A 15353-nucleotide genomic window follows, 5' to 3' on the forward strand; every position below is an offset into this window, starting at 1 on the left:
GACTGCGCCACCCAGGCGCCCCCAGGGATTGCATTTTTAAAAAGTTATTTGTAATAAAACCAAAACAAAAACATGTAATATAAAATTTATCCTGTTAACCACCTTTAAGTTTGCAGTTCAGTAGTGTTAACTATATTCACATTGTTGTGTCACAGATCTCTAGAACTTTTTCATTCTGCTAAACTGGAACTCTATTCTCGTGGAACAACTCCCCATGTTCCTCTCTCCCCAGTGCCTGGCACCAGCCATAATACTGTACTTTGTTTCCATGATTTTGGCAACTCTAGGTATTTCACATAAGTGGAATCATGCCGTATTCCAATAGTCCTTTTGTGACTAGTTTACTTCACTCATCAGAATATTTTCAAGGTTCCTTCCTGTTGTAGCGTTTGACAGGATTTCTTTCTTAAAATTTAAGACTTAAGTCTGAATAAGATTCTATTGTATGTATATGCCACATTTTGTTTATTTATTCATCCAACTGTGGACATTTGGGCAACTTCCACCTCTTGGCCATTGTGAATATGCTGCAGTGACCACGGGTGTGCAAATAACTCTTCAAGTTTCTGCTTTAATTGCTAGACATATACCCAGAGGTGGGATTTCTGGCTCATAATTTTATTCTTTTTGCGGAGCCTCCATACTGTTTTCTATAGTGGTTACACCATTTACATTTCCATCAGTAGTGCACAGGGTTCCAATTTCTCCACAGGATAACATATTTGAAATATGTGGCAAGTAACTGTTGTTTGTTTTTTGGACAGACATTATTTTGTCAAAAATGTTCACATGGATTTTTTTTTTTTTTTTTAATTAGCCTATGCCGGGAGGAGTCCTGATGTTGACAGAGCAAGGTGTTAAGAATCCTTCTTTGTTTAGAAGTTAGTCTCTTACTCTGCCTCATATTCTTCTCTCCCCTCACATACCCCAAGCGTAAAAGGGACTAAGGTGTCCTTTGTCACAGTGGGGTGAGGCAAGGATGTGAGCACCCCATAGCTAATAAGATATGCTTTAAATGTTATTTATTACCACTATTACTTTTTGAGATACTTAATGCTATAAGTAGAAAGGGAGTTAAGAGCATGGTGCCAAACTATCTGGGATGAATCTGAGTTCCTCCAGCTACCATCTGATCCTGGGCAGATGTCTTAATTTCTCTGTGCCTCAGTTTCTTCATCCATAAACTGGTAATGCTAACAACACTCACTGCATAGAGTTCTTCGGATTAAACAAATTAATATTCTCTAAGCACTTAGTGTTAACCCCGGACACATATTAAGTGCTTTAAAAGTGTGTGCTAGATAAAATAAAGGTGGAAGGCGCCAACCCTACCTCTGTTGTACCAAGCTGTCTAGGTGATACTATTGTACGCCTCCCTGGTTCTAGTGTGTTTTAGGTGTTAAGTTGCCCCTCTCTCTCTATGGGATGCACGCGAGTGTGGTAGTTGGCTTGGTAACTTCTACTGGGCTGTGGTGACTGTGGGTTAGATGTGTCAGCAGGAGGTGTTCCTGGACGTGCCTGGCTGTGGAGGTGACTCTACTCGGTGCGTTAAAACAGGTGTTACACACCAGACGAACGGAGCAGGTTCTTGCAAGGTCTGCTCCTTGGGTTTAGGTGGAGCTGTATGGAGCTCCAAGGAGCAGTGGGGACCGCGGCAGGACGGAGAGCTGCCCACTTCAGAACGTAGCGGGGATAGGGAGTTTCACACCTGTCTGGGTGCAGAGACCCGAGCCCGTGCGCGCCGGTGTGTGGTAGGAGGGTCGGTCCACACCTCCTCCGGGCAGCGACGACCGCGAGCTCGGAGCGCCTCGTAGGAGGTGTCGTTACACACTTCCTGTAGGTCTCGCGGACCACGGCGCGTTTCCGGTGCCGGCTGGAGCCCGGGGTCCGAGCCCCCGCCCCGTTCGCCGGCCCCGCCCCGCCCGCGCCCCGCCCCCAGCCCGCCGCGCTCCGAGCCGGGCGCGCGGAGCCCGGGGCGCACGGAGCGGCGCGCGCCGGTCGGCAGAGCCAGGCTGGCGCCCCCGCCCCCCGCTCCGCGCCTCCGTCCGCCCGGCGCCTTCCCCGCTTTTCTTGCCGCCGCTCCCCGGCCCTCTGGCCGCTTTCCCTCCCTCCCCTCGGTCCCGCCCCGTCCAGCCCGGGCTGCCCGGCTCCCGCAGGCCCCCCCCGCCGCCCGCGTTCCTATGGACAGACGCACAGACACCTGCAGGTGGGTGAGAGCCCGCGCGCGGGGCGGGGACGAGCGCGCCGACGCTGCGACCTGGGCCGGGGAGCCCCTTTGTGTGGGGGGCGGCCGCGCTGGGGTCCGGGCTGTCTCCCCTTCGGCCGCCAAGCAGTGACCCGGCTGAACCCTCTTTTGTCTTCTCTGGGGGGGGGGGGGGGGCGGGGTGGGAAGGCCGAGAGTCAGGGCAGCGACCCGGGCGGCCAGCCGTCGCCGGGCTTGGGGGCGCGACGGGTGAGACCCCAGGCGGCCGAGCGGGCTCCGGGAGCGAGCTTCGGCGGCCGAGGCTCTGGTCAGCCTTCGCGGGGCCGGCGCGGCGCCCGGCATCTCCTGTCGCCGCCGCGGGCGCGCTGCGTGGGTCTGGCTCGCCTGCTCCTGCTCTTGGGTCTGTTTGGAGGTGGGAAGGAGGGCGGGAAGGAGAAAGAAAAGATCTGCCCTCTTAGTTTCCAAGTGTTGAGATGGTTGTGGAGAGAGGGAGAGAGGTGGTTCGGGTCTTTGCCCGACTTGTTTCCCTCGCGAGAGGCACGCTGAGGTGCGTGTGGGGCGTGTGTGGAGGAACGTGCATCGCTTCGGTCCCTTATTTATTGTTTCTAACGGAGGAGGGCTTTCTCCGAAGCGCTCTTCCGCCCCCTCCCCCATCCGAGGCTGCGCACAGTGATTTGTGTTTGTTATCAAATACATCGACAAATGTATTCCCTGGGTGCAAGGAGGCTGGGTTGACCAGAGTCAAACCCAGATCAGAGAAGGTTTCTGGTTTTCGGGTGGTTCCTCTTCTGTTTCTTAAGATTAGGTTGGGACTTTCAGGCAAATCAAAGATGAACATGGCTGTGATTTTTTAAGGAATTTTTGGATATCTATCCATATTTTAAAGTTTGATGGTAAAGTTTTGCTATTTCCCAGACTCCTTAGGATTAGCCTGACCGAATCTTCTACCTATTAAGTAAATAGTTAACAAGCGACTCAGATAGTGATAGCTTCCACAGTGGAGGTTAAGTTGGAGTGCAGTAAACATCTAGTTTTCCGTTCAGGCTAAAACCTTTATTTTTGCTGGTTTAAAATATGAGATCTTCCACAGCGTATGGGGAGATCGTGAATGTTAGAACTGATTTTTCTCCCTGTGATTGTTCTTTCCCTCTTTTATTCTATGTTTTTATGTATTCTCTCTTTACAAAACCTAACGATTGGGTTGCACTGGTGGATATAATTTTTTGAAAAGTACCGTGGGTGATATTTCCGGTTTATGTTACTTATCTGAGTTTCTTATGAAGAGTTGATACATATTTGTAGATATCCAAATTGTAAGTGAAGTTGAATAAGTACCCAGAAACTTAATATTGCACGTTCAGATTTTTAATGCAGGTACAGATTTATATCTTTATATTAATCTCAGTTTACTCACTTCTGGAGACTTTTTTTTTTTTGTCTATTGTTTGGAATCCATGTAGACAAATTTAAATCTGACTTATCAAGGAGATTAAAAAAATAGTTTTGGGTACACTCAGTTATATATACAGCTTTATGTAGAAAACAGAGGCTTTCCTTGAAAAACATAGTGGTGCAAAATATTTAAATTTTCATCAAATGAGATATAGAAAGCAATGTGCTTCTACAGACGCAATGTGCTTTCATCAGAAAGCAGAGCACACTTTAAAAAAAAAAGGTTTTCTTTTTACATTTATTTATTTTTGAGAGACAGAGTGAGACAAAGTGAGAGTGGGGGAGGGGCAGAGAGAGAGAGGGAGACACAGAATCCGAATCAGGCTCCAGGCTCTGAGCTGTCGGCACAGAGCCTGACACGGGGCTCGAACCCACAGACCGTGAGATCATGACCTGAGCCGAAGTCGGTCGCTCAACAGACTGAGCCACCCAGGTGCCCCAGCAGTGCACAGTTTTAATGCAGTTTTAATTAGGCAAACTGATTTTTGTCCTTATGAAGAGGAGACCATTTTAGTATGCCAAAAAGAGTGATCTTCTTCTAGGAGAAAAATTTATCCTAGATTCTTGCCCTAGTTACATTAACAGATTAATATTATTGCATGCCTAATTTTATGTATACCTGGAGTGTACATTTTTGTACACTTAAAACCTAGAAGAGGCTACTTCTAACATTTGTCTCATCAGCCCCTTTGAATTGATCAAATTATATTCCTGCTTTGACTTGCTGTCTAGATTAGCTAAACCAAATTAGGCTGCATAGAGCTCAGTTCAAAGCACTAGTAAGCTCTTGAGCAGGGTTCTTCTTTTTCAATAAGGATGGCCCAAAGAGCATGGGTATTGAAATTTGTTCGGGCTTATTGTCCTAATTTGGGTTTTTTTGTTTGTTTTTTTTTTGTTTTTTTTTTTATTATTGTCCTAATTTGTATTAGGAATGGGATGGAATTCGAAAACACTCCCAGAGTTTCAGCTATTAGATTACACACTCTTTATCAGTTCTTAGAAATTTCAAAAAAAGATAAGCTAACAACTTGAATTGCTTGTTTATGTATTTATTTATAGGACTGGCAATTGGAGGGATAAGGTTTAACAAAGAGTCAGTGTGTAAATTAAACATTAAGAGTGTGTGGCCTGTTTTGAGAATTGCTTGGCAACTTGTAGTTATGCCTAACAGTTTTCTGGGATTGGCAGTGTAGTGTCTTTACGTGGGCTGGCTAAAAGATAACACCTAGTTTTTTTTGCTTTGTTTTTATTTTTGGCTCTGATATGTGGATATTTTTTGGTTTTTGTATAATTAGCAGTAACATTTTAGTGTAATCAGAAGCAGTGCAGAGAACCTTACATATTTTCAATTGATTTCTCTTCTGTTATGTCGGTGTTTAGGAAGGCATATAAATTATTTTTCAGTCTTCATGGTTGAAATTTTTTTCAGCTACTAAATGTTACTTCCAGAAATTTTGAATTTTTATGTAAAGTTGGGTTTTAAATATACTTGAGCAATATAAACTGACATTTACCAGTTTCTTTTTTTTTTTTTTAAACAACACTAAGCTGTCCAGTTAAATTTGATAGGCTTGAAAATCTATAGACTTTTCCTGCTTGTTAGTTACCAGCGTGTTACCATTAAAGGAAACCCAAAATGGCCACTTGAGATTACTTGGAACCCTCAAAGGACTAGTATTATCATTAGTAATAACCAAATGGAAGCTGAAAAGTAGCAATTCTATTCTTTATAATAGATCTGTGACTTTCAGATCCTTCTTTTTCATGAAGTTTTTTGTAGCCTGGTATGGAAGCAGGTCTTGACTGTTAGAAGTGTGGACAGTGACCTCTCATTCCAGCCTTTATCGTCCTGCATTGTTTAAGAACGGCACAAACTCGTGCTGCTCTTGGAAAATGCAGAATTCATTCTTGGATTAATATTCTGCTACCAGATGTACGAGGCTGGCTCTGAAGAAGCTTTTTCTTTTAAATACTGTCAAAAATAGAGAAGCTGAAGATTGGAGAGAAGCCATTTATTTTGAACAGTTTATTTTTTGACAGTTTGTGTTTGTAAAGAAACCTGCTCATAATATTTACTTAAGAGAGCTACATAGTTGCCTGAGGAAGCCCCACAGGTTTCTTTTTTCCTTTAAAAAAGTTTCCATAGAGCTTAACTCTTATGTGATACTTCTTGACTTTGCTTTTGATTAGTTGATTTATGGACTTTATTTACCAGCATGATTGGAGAATTCTTTTGCTATACAGAAATTGCACTCTGCCTGTGCTCTGATCTGTTTCCTAGGTAACAAATGTACTGCATAGATTCCATAATGAGGACTGTGGTTGGCTAGTTACAGTGTAAATTCTGTTGTTTGGTAAAGCTTAGTCTCAAATTCAAATAAAGGTCAAGAAACCAAAAGTACTCAAGATGCAGATTTTTGAATTTTATTTTGTATTCAATGTCAACAAAGTTTAATATGCTTTTCTGGAGAAAGGCAAATTATGCAGCAGTATTCAAGTGTATTTTGTAAAGTCTTGAAACAGTTGGAGAGCCTTTTCACTATTCTATATTGGTAATACCAATGGCTTTAGTGACAAGATGTATTTCAAAACTTTGTCACACTTTAATATAGATAGTGAAGTGTTGCTGTCTAGGACATCTGTAATTGGTTCTTTTGTACTGAAAGAAAAGTAACATATATGTTGCTAACTTGTGCAATTTCATGTAAAATACAACTTTAAAAAACTTTAAGAAGGCATTAAAACATTTAAGAAACTTTTAAAAACATTAAAAGTCTTGTTGTAAAATGATGCATTTGACTCTAGCTATTTCCCCTCTGATCTGCCTGAACTTTGGCCCCCTCAGCACCTGGGAGCAAGTCTCTTTTAGGTAGCTACAAATTGGAAAATAGCTTTCCCCTTTACCTTACTGTCCTCTCAAAATCTATGGCCTGTATAGTTTTAGATACAGGGCAAGAAATAATATAGGTTCAATTATTAGTGATTATTACTTGTTTAAAAAAAACTTGCAATGAACCATAATTTCATTAATACTCACTGAAACTATCTTTTCATTTGATGCTTGCAACTGTTTTTGTTTGTTGATCGTCAGGGATTCTGTTAGCAAAAAAATTTTTTAAGTTATTTATTTATTACATTTATTTATTTTTGAGAGACAGAGAGAGTCAGAGTACAAGTGGGGGGGGGGCAGAGAGAGAAGGAGACACAGAATCTGAAGCAGGCTCCAGGCTCTGAGCTGTCTTACAGAGCCTGATGCGGGGTTTGAACCCACAAACCATGAGATCGTGATCTGAGCTGAAGTCGGATGCCCAACTGACTGAGCCACCCAGGCGCCCCAAGTTATTTATTTATTTTGAGAGAGAGTGGGAACGAGTGCAAGTGGGAGAGGGGAAGAGAGAGAGGGAGAGAGAATCCTAAGCAGGTTCTGTGCTGTCAGCATAGAGCCTGACATGGGGCTCCATCCCAAGAACTGTGAGATCATGACCTGAGCTGAAATCAAGAGTTGGTGCTTAACCGACTGAGCCACCCAGGTGCCCCTGAAATTTTTTTAAAGTTAATCTGAGGAGGACTTGGCTGGCTCAGTGGGTAGAAGATGCAGCTTGGGGTCGTGAGTTTGAGCCCCATGTTGGGTGTAGAGGTTACTTTAAAAAAGTTAATTTGAATTCTAAAGAATTATCCAAAGTTGCTGCCATTACTTTCTCTTGCTTGGCAGGATTGTTTATGTATTATTTACTTACTTTTTTAGTTGATTTCAGGAATAAGACGTATCTTATTTGGGTGTTCCTTCTTCTTGGTTTTCCTTAGAACTGACACTACTTGAAACGTTTCTGGGCTTTTCAAGTTGCAAATATTGTGTCCATTATGTTTTCTCTTGAATGTTCACTATTTAAAGGTTTTTTTTGGATTATTATTATTTTTCTTTTCTTTTCTTTTTTTTAACGTTTATTTATTTTTGAGACAGAGAGAGACAGAGCATGAACGGGGGAGGGGCAGAGAGAGAGAGAGAGGGACACAGAATGGGAAGCAGGCTCCAGGCTCTGAGCCATCAGCCCAGAGCCCGTCGCGGGGCTCGAACTCACGGACCGCGAGATCGTGACCTGAGCTGAAGTCGGACGCTTAACCGACTGAGCCACCCAGGCGCCCCTATTTTTCTTTACAATATTTTTAAGTAGGCTCCATGCCCAATGTGGGGCTCAAACTCACAACCCCGAGATCAAGAGTCTTGTGCTCCAGGGGTGCCTGGGTGGCTCAGTTGGTTAAGCATCTGACTTCGGCTGAGGTCATGATCTCAGGGTTCCTGAATTTGAGTCCCACATGGGGCTGTCCGCTGTCAACGCGGAGCTGGCTTTGGATCCTCTGTCCCCTTTTCTCTCTGCCCCTCCCTCTCTCTCCCTCCCTCCCTCTCTCTCTCCCTCTCTCTCTGTCTCTCTCTCTCTCAAAAATAAACAAACATTAAAAAAAACAAGAGCTGTGTGCCCCTATTTAAACATTTTTTAATTGGGGTGCCTGGATGACTCAGTTGATTGAGCATCTGAGTCTTGGTTTCCATTCAGATCATGATCTCACGGGTTTATGGGTTTGTGGGTTCGAGCCCCACATTGGGCTCTGTGCAGACTTTGTGGAGCCTACTTGGGATTCTCTCTCTGCCCTTCTCCCCTCATGCATTTTCTCTCTCTCTCTCTCTCTCTCTCTCAAAATAAATAAATAAACATTAAAAAAAATTTAGATGTTTGTTTATATTTGAGAGAAAGAGAGACAGAGCATGAGCAGGGGAGGGGCAGAGAGAGAGACACACACACACAGAATTCAAAGCAGGCTCCAGGCTCTGAGCTGTCAGCACAGAGCCTCACCTGGGGCTCAGACCCATGAACTGTGAGATCATGATCTGAGCTGAAGTGGGACACTTGACCAACTGGGCCACCCAGGTGCCCCCCCCCCCCCAAAAATAAAAAAAAATAATAATCATTGTGTTATTTAAGGCATAGTCACCACATATCAAAAGCTCTGCTGTTCTGAGACTTCATACTTCTGGGACAGAGTTAACAGTATTTGTGAACTCCTATCTAGCCAGAACTACTTCCTCTTCCTAGCCAGTATTAGTTAATAAGGGCTGCCATAACAAAGTATGACAAACTGGGTGGTTTAGACAACAAAATTTTCTTACGCTTCTGGAGGCTAGAAGTCCCAGATCAAGATGTTGGCAGAGTTGGGTTCTTGTAAGGATTCTCCTTGGCTTTCGATGGCAGTCTTCCTCAGATATTTTCACTATGTGCCTGTCTGTGTCCTATATTCCTCTTTTTATAGGACATCAAGTCATCACCTTAGAACTCACCCAAATGACCTTATTACCTCTTTAAAGGCCCTGTCTCCAAATATTGTCTCATTTTGAAGTCCTGGGTATTAGAACTTAAGTATATGAATTTGGCAGGGGCAGGGGGTGAACAATTCAGCTCATAATACAGCCCATTCCTCCACTCATTGCCTTTCATGCATACCTACTTCACTCCATATGTGTGATATAATCAAGTCCCTAGACTACTTGGTTCCTGCTTCCCAAGATTTCTCAGTTCTGTTTGCCCCATACAGATCACATAGTACTCTGTCACCTTTGCCTATCATTGGTCTTGGTTCTACAGTTAAATATATTCAATGCACAACACAAGTCCTTATGCTAAGGCTTCTGTAATCATCATTTGATAGTTTAAATCTCTTTGAACCCTCATAAATGCCTCATGTGAATAATGTGTCCTGTCTTTCATGTTTAAAACTGTTTGTGGCTTTTATAGTTGAAGGTCAGTTTTGCTGAATATAAGTACTTGGCTCACATTTTCTTTCCTCGGTTTTCTTAAATATGTTACTCTCTGGTAGGGTTTGGCAAACCTTTTCTGTAAAAGGCCAAATGGTAATTATTTTAGGCTTTGTGGAACATAAGTCACTGTCAAAATTACATAACTTTGCCACTGTAGTGCAGAAGCAGCCATATAGAGTATGTAAATGAGCAAGCATGACTGTGTTTAGAGAAACTTTATTTACAGAACCTGACAGTGGGCTGGATTTGGTACCCAAGCCCTAGTTTGCTGAGCCCTATTCTATTGTATTCTGGTAAAAAGTGTTGTTGTCAGAGTCTAATACCTGTGATTTTTTTTAAGTGACTTTATCTTTTTCTTAGATGCCCAAAGGACTTTTAATCTTTAAAAACCGATACTTTTACTAGAATATGTATTTTTAAAGGTTTATTTATTTATTTTGAGGGAGAGACAGAAAGAGCATGAGCAGGGGAGGGGTAGAAAGAGAGGGAGAGAGAGAATCCTAAGCAGGCTTTGTGCTGTGAGCGCAGATCTTCATGATCTGAGCCAAAATCAAGAGTTGAACGCTTAACCAATTGAGCCACCCAGATGCCCCTAGAATATGTATTAAGTGTTGGCTGTTCTCATAAATATTTTCATCAGTGATAGATTTTAGTATTTAACGTTTCATTGCTTTCATTTTCTTTTTGGGGTCTCCTGTTACATGTATGTTGGATCTTCATTGCTTGTCTTTTATATCTACATCTTTCCTCAAATTCTTTTTATCTTATTTTTAAAGTTTGCTTTATTTTTGTATTTTTCCTTTTTATCCTTTATTAAGCAGTATCCCTGGTATCTGTCCTTTAAGTCTAGTGTTCCTCCAGTTTTGTCATCCTTTCTGAATTTTTTTTCTTTCTTATTCTGTCCAGAATTTTGTCATTGCTTTCGTAAATGCTCTGGTTATGTCTACATTCTCTCTCTCTTTTCTTTTTTTTAGGTTTTCTATTTCTGATTTATTCTTTATAGCTCCTGTCAGTTTCTTAGTTTCTTTTAATTCATGTTAAGATATTATGTTACAGTTCTTATCTACTTTATGGCCATATTTTTCTGATGTGCCTTCATTGGTTAATGCATTATTTGGTTCTTTTTGTCTTTTTATCACAGTACTTCACATAGGATTAGATTGCATTCTTTTCTCTTGTTCATGTTTAATTTAGATGGATTCACCTGTACTTTAGAGAAGGTTTCTGTGATGGAGGTGGAAGTAGGCCAAGATAGTTGTTTATTACTATTATTATTATTATTATTATTATTATTAATTTCTAAATATTTTATTTATTTTAGAGAGAGAGTGTGTGTGTACACATGTGCACAAGTGGGACAGGGGCAGAGAGGGAGAAGGAGTCAGAGGATCCAAAGCAGGCTCCACACTGACAGCAGAGAACCTGATGTGGGTCATGAACTGTGAGCTCATGACCTGAGCTGAAATCAAGAGTCTGACATTTAACTGACTGAGCCACCCAGGTGCCCCTGAGTTTTACATTTTATAGTTAAGTCTGATCTGTTTTGTGTTAATTAAAAAATTTTTCTTAATGTTTATTATTTTTGAGAGAGAGACAGAGTGTGAGTGGAGGAGGAGTAGAGAGAGGAAGACACAGAATCCAATGCAGGCTCCAGGCTCTGAGCTGTCAGCACGGAGCCCGATGCAGGGCTCAAACCCCATGAATCATGAGATCATGACCTGAGCTGAAGTTGGACATTTAATCTACTGAGCCACTCAGGCACCCCAGTGTTAATTTTTATTTAAGGTGTGAAGTGGAGGTTGAAGTTCATTTTTTTGCCTGTGAATGTCCAGTTGCTCCTGCACCATTTGTTGAGAAAGCTGTTCTTCCTCCATTGAATTGCTTTTGCATCTTTGTAAAAAAGCAGTTGAGCATACGGATGGGTCTGTTTCTTGGTCTATTCCATCTGTTTTTGTGAATAGATTTGAGGAGAATCCAGAACTAAGCCTTTGCTACTGTTTAACTTGCTTAGAACTCCTTGTTCATTCTTTTTTCCCCCCTTGTTCATTCTTAAGTATGATTTTTTTTTTGTTATTATCGTGGAAAACTTTTTTTTCCTGTTGGTCAAAGGGGACAAATATTAGGTTAAAAAAGGTTAAGATATGCAGTAATTTGATTAATAGTTTTTTGAGTTTATTTGCTTTATAATATAGTGATAAGCTGACATAGATTTGTTTCAGAGAATTCAATTCTTTTGTAAATTACTTGGGTTGTTAACATTTTCCTGACAATTGTGGTTCAATAATAATAGGTATACTTTGGCATCTTGAGAAAACAGAGCTCCACATTAATGAATTTTTGTATAACTAAAGTTTATTTCTTGTACAAAACTTAAGATTTTAATTATTTTTAGGGAAAATGTTTCCCATCTGTGGTTAAATTTAAATAAAGGGTGGCAATTCAGTTACTTATGGAAATCTGCCAAGAATCCCCTTCTGGCATTTGGATGAACACAAGCAGATAAAGAAATTTGTTTCTGTCCCCAGAAAATTCTCTTCAGCTTTCTGGCTCTGAAGTTTTGCAACTTTAGACAGGTTTCTTACAACAAATGCAAGGAAGATTCCATCCACCTAACTGACAAATCGATCAAATTCATGGATTTACCAAAACCTTGTTTAAACGGTCTTTGAATATTTCTGTGAAATTTTAGCTGAAGGTATTCCCATTCTACCTTCAGAGCAGCATTTTAAGGAATGTTCTGGGGGTTTTTTGTTTGTTTTTAGGAATGTTCTGTTTTTGAAAGCAAAGATTATATGGTGGCGTAGTCTTTTTGTAAATATTTTCTTTCTAATGTATTTCATGCAAAAGTGTATATTCAATGAAAAGTATATATTTTTGTAAATAATATTCTACCAATGAATATGTTTTGTTAAATATATTTAGTATTTGTGAATATATTCTTAATATGCAGTACTCATAAATTGTTTTTTGGCCAACTGGCTGGTTTACTTCTGACAGACAAAAGTCTTACCGCAAATTATATTTCCTGTATATTTAGCATTTCTCTGATTATGTGTTTATACACTGATAAGGTATAAAACTCTGCACTTTTGGGGTACCTGGGTGGCTCAGTTGGTTAAGTGTCTGACTCTTGTTCTTGGCTCAGGTCATGATCTCACAGTTTGTGAGTTTGAGCCCTGCGCCAGACTCTGTGCTGACAGCATGGAGCCGGCTTGGGATTCTCTCTCTCCTTTCTCTCTCTGCCAGGTTCTCTCTCAAAGTAAATAAATAAACTTAAAAAATCTACACTTTCCATTAATAAAGTAATTGCCTCAAATCTTTGTTTTTTTTTTAATGTATATTTATTTTTTGAGAGAGAGAGAGAGAGAGTGAGCACACGTGTGAATGCAGGAGGGGCACAGAGAGAGAGAGATACAGAATCTGAAACAGGCTCCAGGCTCCTTGCTGTCAGCACAGAGCCCGATGTTGGATTCAAACCCATGAAGCGTGAGATCATGACCTGAGCCAAAGTCGGATGCTTGACCAACTGAGCCACCCAGGCATCCCTTTTTATTCTTTTTAAAGTAAACTCTACCCTCCCCCCCCCCCCAATATGGGGCTCAAATTCATGACCCTGAGATCAAGAGTTGTATGCTGTACCATCTGAGCCAGCCAGGCACCCATAGGGTTTTTCTTATTAAAACTTATTTTTAGAGTCAAAATTCATCCTGTAGATTTGCCTTAATACCTTTTTAGTTGATGCCTTCCTGTTAATCATCCAAATAGATATTTTATTTGTCTTTCTAAGAGCATACTATTAGTCTGAGAAGTAGGGATATCCTTATACATTATGTAGTAAGAAACAATATTTTTGTTTAAAATGAAAGAATGTAGTTCTATATAAAAATTTTTTTTTTTTTTTTTTTGAGAAAAGTTTACATAGGTGGAAAGGTCCGTCAGTTTGGCTATGTGAAAACTTAAACTTTTAAAAAGTTTGCGGGGCGCCTGGGTGGCTCAGTCGGTTAAGCGTCCGACTTCAGCTCAGGTCACGATCTCGCGGTCCGTGAGTTTGAGCCCTGTGTCGGGCTCTGGGCTGATGGCTCAGAGCCTGGAGCCTGCTTCTGATTCTGTGTCTCCCTCTCTTTCTGCCCCTCCCCCGTTCATGCTCTGTCCCTCTCTGTCTCAAAAATAAATAAACGTTAAAAAAAAATTTTTTTTAAAGTTTGCTTTTGGGGTGTCAGGGTGACTTGGTTGAAGTGTTGCACTCTTTTTTTTTTTTTTTTTTTTACAGCATGATAATGTTTATTTTTATTTTTTTTCAAGGAAGTAATCTCTTTAATTTTTTTTCAATATATGAAATTTATTGTCAAATTGGTTTCCATACGACACCCAGTGCTACTTTTTTTTTTTTTTTTTAATGTTTGTTTAATTTTGAGAGAGACAGAGTGCGAGTGGGGGGGAGGGGCAGGGAGAGAAGGGGAGACAGAATCCGAGCAGGCTCCAGGCTCTGAGCTGTTAGTGCAGAGCCCGATGCGGGGCTCAGACTCACAGACCGTGAGATCATGACCTAAGCCAAAGTCAAAAAGCGTCCCACTCTTGATTTCGGCTCAGGTCATGACCTCATGGTCACTTATGTAAGATTGAGCCTTGCGCAGGCTCAGTGTTGAGTGTGGAGACTGCTTGAGATTGTCTCCCTCTCCTCTCGTCCCTCCCCTGTGTGTGTGTGTGTGTGTGTGTGTGTGTGTGTGTGTGTGCGCGCGCGCGCGCCTGAACTCACTGTGCTCTCCCTCTCAAAACACACACACACATAAACACACAAATAAAAAGTTTGTTTTTAAAAAGATAATGCAATTAAAAAGAAAGGCAATAGTTTGTAGAAAATGTAGCAATATGATAGGGAGTTGAGGTCTTCATGGCACTGTATTATTTTTATGATTTACAAAGGAATTAATAAAACTTCAAGGACAATTAGGTTAAATGAAGAGCAAGAAAAATGTTCAGCCTCACTGATAATTAAGCAAAAATAATATAGCAATCCATTTACTTTTAATTTGCTTTCTTTTTTTTTTTTTATTTTAATTTTTTTTTTTTTCAACGTTTTTTATTTATTTTTGGGACAGAGAGAGACAGAGCATGAACGGGGGAGGGGCAGAGAGAGAGGGAGACACAGAATCGGAAACAGGCTCCAGGCTCCGAGCCATCAGCCCAGAGCCTGATGTGGGGCTCGAACTCACGGACCGCGAGATCGTGACCTGGCTGAAGTCGGACGCTTAACCGACTGCGCCACCCAGGCGCCCCTAATTTGCTTTCTTAATTCCAGTATAATTAACATACAGTTTCAGGTGTACACTAGTTCAGCAATTCTGTATGTTACTCAGTGCTCATCACCAAAAGTGTGCTCTTAATCCCCTTATCTATCTCACCCATCCCCCCACCTACCTCCCCTCTGGTAGCCACCAGTTCTCTATATATGAGAGTCTGCTTTTTTGTTTGTCTCTCTTTTTCTGTGTTCCTTTGTTTTGTTTCTTAATCATTTGCTTTTTAAAAAATCAGCACAAATATAAAATGAGATAATGCCCATTGCTGGTGGGGGGAAAAGAAGGGAGGAAGTTATTCTCATATCTTGCCGATGTGTATATAGAATTATTTATTTGTTCTTTTAAACTTTTTTTTAAAGGAAATTTCCCTTTTTTTAATTTTAATTTTTTTTAAAATTTATTTATCTAGAGAGAGAGCAAGAGAGAGAGAAAGCATGAGTTGGGGATGGAGGGAGGGAGGAAAGGGGAGAGAGAGAGAGAGAGAGAGAGAGAATCCAGAGCAGGTTCTGTACTTCCATTCCAGTACTTCCAGTGTGGAGCCAGATGCAGGACTCAAACCCATGACTAGTAGATCATGACCCAAGCCAAAATC

At 41.2% G+C, this 15353-nt stretch overlaps 1 protein-coding gene across 1 annotated transcript in view; it reads left to right on the forward strand.

Moving 5' to 3' along the window:
* The first annotated feature begins 1950 nt into the window (after positions 1-1950).
* KIAA1958 (KIAA1958 ortholog) overlaps positions 1951-15353 on the forward strand; it is a 158760-nt gene continuing 145357 nt past the window's right edge. The window contains exon 1 of the mRNA XM_060608993.3: positions 1951-2206. The gene's annotated coding sequence lies outside the window, so the exon portion shown is untranslated. The remainder of the gene's footprint in view (positions 2207-15353) is intronic.

This window comes from Panthera onca, chromosome D4, assembly GCF_046562875.1.
Source record: "Panthera onca isolate mPanOnc1 chromosome D4, mPanOnc1 haplotype 2, whole genome shotgun sequence".
Classification (NCBI taxonomy): Eukaryota; Metazoa; Chordata; class Mammalia; order Carnivora; family Felidae; genus Panthera; species Panthera onca.